Source organism: Athene noctua, chromosome 23, assembly GCF_965140245.1.
Source record: "Athene noctua chromosome 23, bAthNoc1.hap1.1, whole genome shotgun sequence".
Classification (NCBI taxonomy): domain Eukaryota; kingdom Metazoa; phylum Chordata; class Aves; order Strigiformes; family Strigidae; genus Athene; species Athene noctua.
In genome coordinates, this window is record NC_134059.1 from 7,063,162 (window position 1) to 7,076,417 (window position 13,256).

Genomic DNA, 13,256 nt, shown 5'->3' on the forward strand with positions numbered 1-13,256 from the left:
AGCTATTTTCATCGTACAAAGTCACAAGCAAGGTTCATACTCTTTCTGTGTGAGTTGTTGTAGACTCTTACACTGCTGGAGGGTGTCGACACGCTGTCTCCTTGCAAAAATGACAGAAATGCTATCAGAGCTCCACGGGAAGACAGAGCTTTGCCAGGAATGGTGCAAAATCTCACCCTTTGTACAAGAGCATGATTTGTGACTGGTAACATGCTCTCCCCTCCTCTCTCTGGCTGGAGGGCAGGGAGAGAGGGCTTGGGGGAGGCTGGGAATGGAGAAGATGGTGCTTCTCGTGCTGGGGGTCACCGGGGCAGATGCGAGCTCCGAGGTGCATGGAGGGACAGCTCAGGATGTTGAACTGGATTTGTGGTTCATTTTCAGTTATGACTGATGCTGCAATATCTGATGCATCGGCACCAACTATGCAAATCACACGGCGCTGGATGTTGGCCCTAGCTGGGGTGAAAGCTCTAAGAGCTGCTCGCAGCCGTCCTGTGCAACAGGAAGCACAGAAGGTAAATTCACTGGGGAAACCACTTGCACTGGGGTGAGCCGCAGGGCTTGCTGTAGAGAGCTACCATGGAATAATCACTGGCCAAAATAGCTCCCAGCTTTTTGATTAACCTTGTCCAAAGATAACTCGTTATGCAACACAGAGCACCCAAACACTACCCTGGTTGCTGGCTGCCTCTAAGAATTTGGATAAAGCGTGCGGTGAAGTGTGTAGCAGCTACTGATTCACCAGCACTATTGCTTAAGCTCAATGTTTCTTAATGTCCCGTCTCCGTGCTGAGCAAAGGAAAACAGGCAGGAGACCATCTCTCCACTCTCGCATCTGGTCTACAGAGGCGACCAGCACCAGAAGATTTAGAGACAAGTTCAAAGATACGTGTCACAGGCCGACATGAGATAACCTTGCCTCTGCTTTTCTAATTACTAACGTTTCCTACTGGTGTTTTCAACCCGGGAGCTGTGCACAACCTATGGGAAACTGGGCGAGCAGGTCATAAACCACCAAGTTAGTGTCAAGGAGAAACGTGGCCATGAACTTACCTCTCGTGAGGATAGATTTCGCTTGGGGAGGTTGCAAAGGTGCTGGGGAGGGCAGTGGGCAGCAGGGTGCTGGTGGTCTGGGTGACGGTGCCCACCGTGTCCGTCAGGCCCGTGATGCTCCTCTGAGTGGGTGTGCTGTGGGTGGCTGGGCTTGGTAAAGTGGATTTCGCAAGAGTGGATGTTTCTGGGTCTTGTGAAGAGAAGGTTTCTACAGAGGAAATAATTTTGAGGTTTGAATATCCATCTTTTTACAGAGGCAACGTGTTAGATTTTCCACAGATTTACACATTTCACCTCGCACCTCGGCATGAAAAGGCGTGCAGCACAATGTGACTAAACCCAACATTTCTATTTTCCTTTGAGTCTTATAGAAAGCAGCTTGGGAGTACTAATGAAAACCCATCAATACTTGGCAAATGTTTGTATTTTAACCCCAATATTTCTGTCTTTGCCAGCTGAACAGTTACACAGATCTGTGTATTTACATGCCGCAGTTTCTAAAACTTCAAGATAAACTTCAGCTTATCTTCAGGGAAAAGCACGTGTCTGTGCGCTGCACTCGCTAGGATCAGGATGTCATACGCTCGGGGTTTGCATCATAAATATAATTCAAACAAACTAAAATTTCTCTGAAAGCTCAGCTTACATCCCTGCCTCTGAAAACCTTTACCATCACCTCAGTTACTTGCCAATAATTGTAAGGTGAAACATGCAGCTGATATTTCTCGTAATTATAATGTTGTATTTATGCATAGTACAAAGGAACGTCTATTCACATGCCCACAAAGAGGTAGAGGAAAGAGTGATTTTTTTATAAAGAATAAGAATTTGTTGTGTTCCAAGCCATCCCACCACCTACCCTTCTGGATGTGCAGCTTCACGGAAGACGTGTGCTCTGTGTGCCCGTTTCTAGCCCCGCACCAGTACCACCCTGCATCCTCCTCTCTCAGCTGGCTCATCACCACCGTGTAAGTCCCGTTTTCCTGGCCGCTGCTGGCTATTTGTATTCGCCCTTCGTAGGACTCGTGCACGAACCCATCCTCATCCACGAGCAGCGAGCAGCTCCCCTCCTTCCACCTGCACAAGTACTTTTTCTCGTAGTTCCCCTTGGGATCATAGTGGCACCTCACGGACAGCGACCCTCCGGCTGTGCCGCTGAGAAATTTTGGCCTCTTGGGCAGGGTGGAGGCTGCAGGTTGGAGAGGACTCCGTTAGCATTTCGTGCTCCTCATCCAGGGCTGTGAGGAACCTGCGCAGCCCCCAGTGCCCCGTCCTACCTGTGGTCACCTGCAGAGCCACCACCCGTGGGCTGTCCCGACCGTTAGGCCTTCCCGTCCCGCACCTGTACAGCCCTGAGTCTTCTTTTTTTAAGTCATTTATCAAGATTTTGAAAGCTCCGGAGCTCTCCCGAGGGGTGATAAGGATTCGTCCTTGGTAACTGTTTCCCACGTAGCCATCGGTGTCGGCTATGAGAGTGCAGCCAGTTCTCCCCAGTTTGCACCAGAACCTCTTCTCACCACCTTGGATGTCCCCGGGTGGGCACAGGACCGTGACAGAGCCACGGAGCTCCCCCCAGATGAGCTCGGTTGGCCCCGACTCAACAGCTTCTGTAGGGAGAGAGAATGGCAGGCACCGTCCAACATGCAGCCCCCAGCCAGGCAGGAGAGTTTCCTTTTACATTTATCAACAGCTGATTTGGCCAAATCTGGGTGCTTTTATGCCCCATCATTGTAACTATCTGGTTAACAAGGCGATACGCCTGCCGTGCGCAGATGCTCCAGCATCTGTACCCAGACTGTCCCTGAGAGCCGGGGCCCTGGCAGAGCCGAGCCTCCCCTCTCCCCTGCCAGCCTCCTACCTGCCAAAACCGTCAGGTTCAGGGCGACGTACAGGTCTCTGTTGGTGATGCCGATGCCACATCGGTAGGTCCCTGTGTCACTCTTCTTCAGCCCTGTCATCATCACTCTGAAGGTGCCGTTCTGGGGGGTGTCCTCGAGAGACACTCGCCCCACGTAGTCTTTTGAGGTGTAGCCGGTTGTGGAAATGATGGTGTAGCAAACTCCGTTTCCTGCTCTTTTGCACCAATATTTTCGGTCGTGTTTGTTAGCTGGTGTGCTGGAGTAGAAGCACTGGTGTGTGACCGATCCTCCAACCTCACCTGTCAAAAACCTGGCTCCATACAAGGTGCTTGAAACTGGCTCTTTCGGGGAAAGAAAGAAACAGAAGATGTTGGTTACTCAGAAACAGCTGGATCCTCGCCTGGCAAAAACCCAGCGCAACTCCTTCACGTCAGGGGCGTGATTATGAGGGGCACCAGTGGGACATCTGGCTCAGAAAGTTCAGAGTTTATTTGGAGTGAGGCGTGTTACTGTCCTTGAGTGCCACATTATCCACCTGAGGATAACTGGTGGCGCAGAGCCACGGTGTGGATGGGGAAACCCTCAACGGCCTTTACGAGATGCCCAAAACCCCCATTAGCCCTGACAGTCCTGCCCAGGGTTAAATGTCAAGGGCAGCAGTTAACAGCAAACATCTGAGACTAAACTTTGGCATTTACAAACTCTGCCTGATCTGGCACTTTCTTCTCCCTGCAGATGCATCGCACAGGCACCAGTGGCTGCAGTGCTGAGCAACGAAGATCTGGGGTTCTGCTTCCCAGCTCCTGCCGTGCCTTTGGTAGCTCTCTGCAGTGGGCAGGGGGGTTCGACCAGTTTCCATTTTGCAGGTGGAGGTGTCTAGTGTCCGGGTGAGGATTTAGCCAGGGACGTGGCCGTGTCCCCAGTTCCAGCTTTGCCGGTTCTCACCAGTGTAAGTGGCTGCAGAGGTTTCATGGTGACTCACCTCGCAGCAAAGCTGCCAAGAGAAAGAGAACCACCATCCCCGGCCTTCGCGAATGTTCGCTCGGCGCACTTCCAAAATCTGGCGCTGGATACGGGGTTTTGCTGATACCTGTGTTATCAAACAGAAGAGAGGGATTGTGGCTGGGATCTGCCAAGGCGAACCCCCGCATTGCTCTGATGGCCGCTGGGAGCAGAGCGCCTGCGTCCTGGGGGCCCCCCATCCGCGACACGGCCTAGCCCAAAGATAAGGGAATTTTAAAAGGACAAATAGTGCTTTGCAGCTCTCAGATCCCCTGCTGCGTGGGTAGGTGGTCACTAAAGGCACTGCTGGTAATGCCAGGTCAGCGGCAGCCGAAAGCCGGGGCCTGTTGGGCCGGCGAGGGACCCGCTGCGGTGCTGGAGCCCAGCCCCGAGCCCCCGGCGTGTGGGCAGGAGAGCAGGGAGACAGGCAAGGACTGCTTCAGACCCGCACCGCGCAGCCAGCGGCAGCCACGAAACGTGGCACCTGGGCCTGCCCTGCCGTCGGCAGAGCTCTGGCATCTAGCCATTTCTTTTTGTGTGTTGGGTTTGTTTTTTTTTTTTTCATCTCAAGAAACAATAGGAAATGCTGCGGGTCTCAGGAATGCCAACATCCACAAACATCTCCTGCCACGCCCCAATTATCTTTCTACCTTTTTTATTTTTCTTCCCTGCAGTTTATCTTTGCACAGGCTATTGTTATCCATTTTCAGATCTGAACAGAAAGAGTGTTTGGGTATCTCTATTTCAGATAGGAATGACTTCCTTGTTTGAGTTAAAAATTGACTGTTGATCACTGCGTATTTTGTCCTAAAGACTCTCTACTGAAATTCCTTGTTTGAGATTTGCATAACCCCCGCTGCAGTTAAAACCTCGGTAGGCGCAAATCACGTGATTTATTTCATACTTGCTTAGTGCATCGGAATCACTTCAAAGCATTCAGGAAATATGAACAAGGAAACGACAGAGGCTCAAGGCCACGCTCAGCCTTATTCCTGCCTGTCGCGGGGCCAAGCTGAGTCCTGCCAGCTACTGCTAGTGGCAGCATCCGGGGCTGGATGCCCGCGGGAGCCCACTGCTCGCCCGCTGGCCGCCCCTCTGGGCGGGAGATGGGCTCAGCCCTTGCACCGGCCGCTTGCGGGGTCCTGCACGCCCTGTCTGGGGGATGATGTTCATCTCCCCCAGCTCCAAACTCAGCTTTGTGCCGGGCAGCAATGCTCTCTTCCCTTTCCAGCGTAGGCTGAAGCGCTGCGGTGGTGCAGCTGGCACAGCATCCTCTTCGGGCAGGTTCCCCTCCTTTTTTTTTTTCCCCCAGATGTGTGTATCTGTGCACGGCTGGCCAACCACATCTGCCTGCGCAAAACAGCTTTCTGTGTCCTCAGCAAACAGCGGGGAAGATGTTCAAGTCACCCCAGCTCGGTGTAGGTTGACACTGGGCGACGGCTTCCACAGAGCCTCAGCAGTTTCTTCATTGCAACTGGACAGAGGCTGGACAAGTGACTTGGACAAACTGTGAGTTTTTATTCAATGTCCTAATGCCCACCAATCTGCAGGACTTGAAGCGAGGAGGAGCTAACAAGAATGCACTGGAAGAGCTGAAAGTCCTTACTTACATCCAGAAATTGTGAAAAATATTATCCCTGTGCTCATTTAATCTTTTCTGGTGTACACCACTACAGCTGAGCCAGTGAACTCCCTCTTTTTCCTCATTTTTTGGGCTAGGGGACACGGGCAGAAGTCCTGGCATGCTGAAAGTAATGAAGCAGTCACCAGCTTGCCAACTGGAGGCCAAAATTTCCTCATGTGCTGGCCCAGCTGATGTTCAGGTTGGCATCTGGATGAGGCTTTTTTCCTAAGCAGATGTATTCTGGGCTGGCACTAACATGCTGAATTCTCCCCAGCATCAGTCCGTTAACAGCAGAGATGGGACATGTCCACTAGCTCCTCGCCTCGTTAGGAGGGGGGTGCCACGCTTACACAGTCACCCAGCCGCTGTCTTTTAACATCACTTACAATGAATTCACAACCACTTTATTCGCTCCCTCCCCCAGCCTCCAGCAACAAGCAGCATGTTAGGAAAGAGCCTCGCAGAGCACGAACTTGTGCCTGCCACAACCACCACGAGGGGCTCTCAAGCTGCTAAGAAAATTCAATTTTTTCCAGGAGAAAATCTAGTCCAATTAATTTGGATAACTTCAGCTGAGCCCTAGTCCCACTCATCCCGCCTGCACCCCTAAAACTGCCGTCGCTGGGTCATTCACCGCACCCGCGGGTGTCGAGCGAAGTGGATTTGCAGGTCCGAGGTGGTGGATGATGTGCAGGAAGGTCTGTGAGCAGGTCGCTGACTCATGGTGCAAAGGATTGAGGGGTTAGGTGGAAGCTAAAATAAAGCACTTTCAGCGAGGTCTCTCCCGCCACGTGTCGGAGCTCCCCGTGGGGTCTCTGGGAAAATGCCCCTAGAGAGTGAGAACTGATGTAGGAGAGTGGACTTGGTTTCCTATCTGCAGGGCAGGGCTGAATTTTAATCTCATTTAATCTTAGGCTTTAGGCAAGGAGGTGTTTTGGTTTGGTTTGGGTTTTTTTAACCAGTAAATAGGCATTAAAAAAAAAAAAAAAAGCACTAGAATTATAAATCCCAGAAATTCAGGCTTTACTAGGAAGTGAGCCTTGTATAGTTGTTTTGTTTTGTTTTTTTTTTTTCCTGTCTTTGTTCTGGTTTTGTCTTGTGAAAATATTTATATGATCAATTTTCTGCACCTGTCTGATTAAACCATTATCCTGCCACCAGCCAAAGTGTAGCTGCTGCTACAAAACTGGGCAGAGTCTCTCTCTGTGGGCTGGCATAAGAACTTACCTTGTCCAAATAATCTTTCTGTGTGTTCTTGGCAAAAAAAAAAAAAAAAAAAAAAAAAAAAGATGGTAATCTAATTTATAGCTTTAAAAAGAAGAAAAAAAAAAAACCACACACTGCCTTTTTTTAATTAAAAAAAAAAATATCACCTGAAATGAGTTATACTACATTTATTGCTATAGAAATAATTATTTTAAATTTCAGATCTGTTCCATGTCGTAGGTGAAATCCATCGAAGTAGCTCATATAATTACTGTACAATAGCACTGTACTCCAAACAATAGTATTTTAAAGGCAAATTGAGGATCACCTACCTCAGACTGTGATGCTTCTCTTGCGGGAATTTTTCTCCTGTTCTGCTTTCAGTTTGCTTTTGGGTTTTGCAGCTTGCACTTCAGTTAGTCTTCGCTCATCCCTTGAGGTTTAATTCTTTTTTTTTCATGTCTTGGTGTTCGAAGTTTAAAAACGGATGCGCTAAAAGTTTTCTTAAATCTAGATGCGCATCGCTGAGCCAATTGGCGATGGAATAGCAGAGGTGCCACCAACGTACTGAGTGTGGAACCCAAAAATGGTCATTTTTAGGCACCTAATGATGCGGATGACATCATGTAAGGGGGAAAAAGAAAAAGTGAAGAGGCCAGGAGCAAAAATCGCAAGAATTTGAGAGGAATTTCCCTGCTCTGCAGACAATTTGCAGAGTTTTAACACAAAACCACTGTTTCTAAACAAATAGTAGTAAAATTCTATTTGCTGTGAACCACTTCCCGGCAGAAGAACTTCACAGAAAGGAAGAACTTTGTGTATGTTTCCTCAAATATCTGTGGTTTGAATGAACCTGAGGGCTTTATGTAGGTCACGCTTGTCTTTTGATCCCATACTCTTTATGAATAGAGGACAAAAAAGTGGTTTCTGCTTCAAAGCCTTTTATAAAACAATTCCTGCAATGAGAATGGAGGAAGTGATAGTGCCATGCTGGTACAAATGCTGTTTAATCAAAAAACACTTTTTTTTTTTTTTTTTTTTTTAGGCTGGTCTTTCTCTTCCCTGTAATGCCTGCTGGGCACTGCAGAGCACACCCGGGTGCCTCTTCCACGGCACCATCATCTCCATCACCAGCAAAGCCCCGGAAACCCTCTGCAGCTCTGCAAAGCGAATGTTTAAGCTCCCGCTTAAGGGTTGGCTTGGTTGTCTGTTTGTTTTCTTGCACTGCCAGTCCCTGCTCGTAGGGCTTCAGCCCACAGACTCCTCCTGGAATGTTTCCTCCAGTGTGACAGTCCCCTGCGAGGGCTGGAAGTGGCCAGGAACTGGCACTGGCAAGCTCAGGGCACTGGCGGTCCCCTGCGGCTTGTGCGTTACCTGAGAAGCCCAAACCAGCCCAGCGCCACGGGGATAAATATTTACACACATTCCTGCTGTAATTCCCAGGAAAGCCTTTTCAGTTATTAATTTCTCCCATTAGCACGGCCATATCAGATCATTGCAGCGTGGCCTGATTGAGCCGGATGGCCTGAAAATATCTTTACCTGAAAATATCGTTAAGCTCGCTCCATAAGCTGTCGTTCCGTGGTGACTAATTTCTCTCTAAATTTAATCTTGCTGCATTTTAACCGTTGCATAACCAGAATTTGCGGGCTGGTGGGTTGTGTTGCCGCAGGAAAGGCACCATCAAACCCAGAGCTCTGCACAGGTACAACCAAATCCCCGGCATGTTTGAGGCATGTTCATTGTCCTCAATTTTGGTTTGTTCTCAGATAATGGCCATGCTCCTTGCCTCACAGGATCTGAAGATGTAACTAAGGACAGTTTGCTCACGCACACACAGAGAATTCCTCTTTTGCACTAACTAAATAATCTGAATTGAGAGGAGTGTAGACCTGGTGATAGTTATTTGAAAACTATGTGGGCATAGTAACAGTTGTGTTATTGTGAGGGACTTCGGTGTGGTTTTCCTTCAAATAAAAATGACTGATTGAAAAAAAAAACCAAACACCAAAACCCCTACTGCTGAGAATGCCCTGGACTGGTCCCAGCGGGGTTTGCAGGGTAACACTCACCGTGTGGGAAGTGGTGCAGGGTGCTCGCGGGAGAGCTGATAGAAGTGACTTTGTTCCAACCCTGGGGTGCTCTGGTGGGGTCCAAGGGTCCTGCTCCGGCCCTCCTTGTGCGCAGGCATGCTTTGAAAACAGACGGTGCTTTGTGTAAGTCAATCACTGAAGCACTTTGGAATCTCCCTGCATGAAGATAAATCTCTGTTAAGCAGTTTTGCTTTCTTTATCGTGATATGATTGCTTATATTGCAGTAATTGTGGGTTTGTGCCAAACCTGTGCAATAAACTTCCCAATACTGATTAAGCTTCAAGCAGAATTAATCCATCTAAGGACGTTTATGACATCAGTAGCAAAGCAAGAGGATTGCCCTTCTATTAGCAATAAGTTGGTGATACAGAAAACTGATGGTGGGAACCCCTAAGACTGCTCAGTGCCGTTTCTCCACGCTGCAAATGGGGCTGAAAATGTTCAATCTGAAACCCCTGACAACCCCCCTCTCCGGTGAGACCCTGACGAGGGATGCTGAAGGGGAAGCTGATGGTTCGGGGTGCAGCTCCTTCCGTGAGATGCCGCAGCAGATTTGTGTTGGGGGCCCCAGAGAAGGAGCAGAGCTGGTGTCACTGCGAGGCAGGGAGAGGTTTGCAAGGGTGGGGTGAGGCCCGGAGCTGAGCTGGTGGTCCTTGTCCCTGCCCGGCAAGAAAACCTCATCCTGGGGCAAGAGGGGTCTCCAACAGCCCGGTGACACCTCGCCCAGCCCCACTTGCTGCCCTCGGGGGAAAGCTGGTGATGGGGACAGGCAGATCAAGCACTGCCAGGACCTGCAGCCACCCCAGGGTGACCTCGGCTCCGGAGACGCACCAAAGGGTCTGGGGGCAAATTTGTGCCCCCGGGTTTGTGAATTGTTCTGTGTGGCCAAAGGTTGTTCTTGTAATTGTTTTATTGCTTCCTATAAGGCAAAGCCTCTCTGCCTCCGCAGAAATGTTAATAATTCATTTTAACTGTGGTACTATGTGAATTATCACATATCCTGCTTTTTCTTCTCTTTTTCTAAACTATTTTTATGAACTCAGTACTGGGAAAAGTGAAGTCCCCTCTGCTGGGTAAGCGTGGGCAGCTCTGCCTTGTCCCCATCCCTGCCAGTCTCAGCCCCTGGGTGTGGGTCTGAGCGGGATACAGGCACACAGGGGAAGGACCATCCCTGTGCATGATTTAATTTATTATTTACCTTGAGGCTAAGGGGGGGGGAGGAGGTTGACCCCAGTGCCCCCCAAGGGAGAGCACCCCGTTCCCACTGCCAGCATCAAACCCCCTCCTCATCTATAGGCTCCTGGGGTGGAAATTCGCCCACAGCAGCACCCCTGGCAGCGGTTCTCCCTGTCCCACCGCAGTGTCCCTGCTCCAAAGGCACCCGAGTCCCGGATGAGGGGCGGTGGCAGTACTGGGCTGCGCTCCCCGGGCACACGCTGCCACCCTGCGTCGGTGTTCACATGAAGGATCCTCGGAGAGGGAGGATCGAGAGGAATCAGAGACTCACAGATTGGTTTGGGTTGGAAGGGACCTTAAAGCCCATCCAGTCCCACCCCCTGCCCCGGGCAGGGCCACCTTCCACCAGCCCAGGTTGCCCAAAGCCCCGTCCAACCTGGCCTTGAACCCTTCCAGGGAGGGGGCAGCCACAGCTGCTCTGGGCAGCCTGTGCCAGGGCCTCACCCCCTCACAGGGGAGAATTTCTGCCTCAGATCTGATCTAAATCTCCCCGCTGTCAGTTTAAACCTGTTACCCCCATCCTATCCCTTCCCCCTGATGACGAGTCCCTCCCCGCTTTCCTGCAGCCCCTTTCAGTCCTGGGGGGCCTCTCTAAGGTCTCCCCGCAGCCTTTTCTTCTCCTGAACCCCCCAACTCTCTCAGCCTGTCCTCACAGGGGGGGCTCCAGCCCCCCAGCATCTCCGTGGCCTCCTCTGGCCCCACTCCAGCAGGTCCGTGTCCTTCTGCTGTTGGTGCCCCCGAGCTGGACCCAGCCCTGCAGGGGGGTCTCCCAGAGAGGAGCAGAGGGGGAGAATCCCCCCCTGGCCCTGTGCCCCCCCTGCTCTGGGTGCAGCCCAGCACACGGGTGGTTTCTGGGCTGCGAGTGCACGGTGCTGGCTCACAGGCAGTTTTCCATCCACTAACACCCCAAGTCCTCCTTGGGGCTGCTCTCAACCCACTCATCTCCCAGCCTGTGTTTGGGAATGTCCGAAGGACATCACATGGGTGCACAAAACCTGCTCCCCCCAGGCAGGGAGCCACCGGTGTCCGGCACCCCCCGGGGTTCCTTAGGAAAGGTGATGAATGCATCTTGGGATTGCTACATCCCCCAGGAAATCCACAGCCCCTGTGCAGATAGAAAGGAGCAGCTGGATAATTGGGAAGAACAGGCGTTACACGGTGTGTTTTAGGAGGGGACCTCCCGCCTCAGCAGGGAGAGATCAAAGGCAGCAGCAGGCGCAGTGGCATTGCTGTCAAACGAGCTCTCCTGAGAGGAGCCAGTCGGGCCAGGTGCTACGTCCCGAGCTGGTCTGAAGAGCAATGAGGTGGCAGGATATTTTGGGTGGAGGCAGATTGCCTTTGACAGATGATTCTAGAGGTTAGTAACGATCAGCCTTACCCGCGGCAGCACCGTGCACTGCTCCCTCGCCCATCCGGGGTGGGAACGCTCATCTCGGTCTCTGCACAAGGTGTCCCAAGCTGATCCCAGCTTTTGGAGCAGGGACATGTGGGGACTCCACCTCCTTTAAACAAAAAGCAAATAAATTCAGCAGGCGCAGCAGCACTGGAAACAAGAAGGGCCATTTTCTCAGCATCGTTTACAAAGCAGCGGGGAGCAGCAGGCAGGTAGCGGTGAGGAGGGCGGCTCGGGCAGGGAAGCAGTGATGGCAGCACATGGAAAGGATCCCTCTGGGGGACCGCAGCTGCCTTGCACCTTCTTCTGCTGCTACGGGAGAGTTACCTTTCAGACAAGTTACAGAATTTGTTCTTCTGGGCTACGCTTGTTAAGAAAATTTCTCATCCTTCCTCTAACGAACACGTGCTGGCTGGTGAATCTGTTCCCCGCGACCAGGCCGAGCGAGCAGTGCGATGGGCACGGGGCAGCACCTGCATCACGCCAAGCTCCAGGCCCACGTGTTTCACCAGTGTGCAGCTCTCGAGGTTGCTGTCAGCATCCCCCAGCACAGCTTGTCTGCAGACAGAGTTGTTTTAATAAATCGTGACAACCCCTGCCTGTGGGAGTTAATGATTAACTGCTAGGCAGGGCAGTGTCCCTTCTCACCAGGCATAAACCCTTGTGCAAGGAACAACAGTGACCCTTTCTGTCTCTTGCTGGAATTCAAAGTTAAAGGATGTTTGGAAACAAAGAATAGCTGAGATCTCGGGGAAGCAGGAGCGTACTCACACCCCTGCCCTGCCAAGAGCGGTCCAGTGGCTCACCAAGGCTGGGCCAGTGGTTGCCGTGGCAGAGCCAGAGCATGGGTTTTAAGAGCAGGAATGAGGAACACTGGATCTAGTTTGGTTTTAAGATGTCAGGTAAGTTTGCATCGCTGGCAAGTAAAGCAAAACAAACTCAAACCAGGAAAAGCCTGGTTGTTTGAACACAGCAGGAGTCGGCAATAAAAGGCTTGAATGTGTTTAGTGCCTGGCCTTTTTCTGCAGGTCGTTAGTTCTCCAGTGCTACACAGCAGCAACAAGGTGTGGGGGTACGGCTGCCTTTTTTCTTTTAAATTTCCATTAGAAACAACGAACGGGATAAAAAAGGTAATGGAAAGAAACTCAGACTATATTGCGTCAAATCCCGCACTAGGTCGCCCTGGGCATGGACAGGCGTCACCCAGGCCACTCCTGGTGTTGATCTGAGCTGAATTCAGATTCATCTCGGGACACCCACTGCACAGGAACACTTGAACACGGTGGGACAGCTCTGTACATCAGGATAACCCTTGGCTGGGGGGAGTGAGAACGACACCAATTTCCAGGGAATGTTGCTCCTAGGCTTGAGAGTCTGCCACACTGTTTCTTCATTATTAATAACTGCAAACAGCCAGGGCTTGCCTTGGTTGGTTGGTGTAATCGGAGCGATGCCCCCGCAGTGCTCAGGGCTGATGAACAGGCTGAGCTCAGCTCTGTGCCTGGCCTTGGGGCGCGGGGTGACATGAGCTGAACCCCAGAAGCACTTTTCTCCCAAGCCTTAGTTTATCATAAGCACCGAGAGGCTCGCAGGTTTTCAGCATGCCTACAGGGATTAAGGCATCGCCCAGAAGTTCAGCTGAAGCAGCAGCATGACGTATCACACACAGCAGGCAGCTGGAGGAGTCCCCACGCCAAGGTCACACATGTTCCCAGGGTCTGAGTCCCTTTGCCTTCCTCCTTGAGGGGTTATTTATTCTGGCTGGGCCAGCAGCAAGACGCAGTGTCAC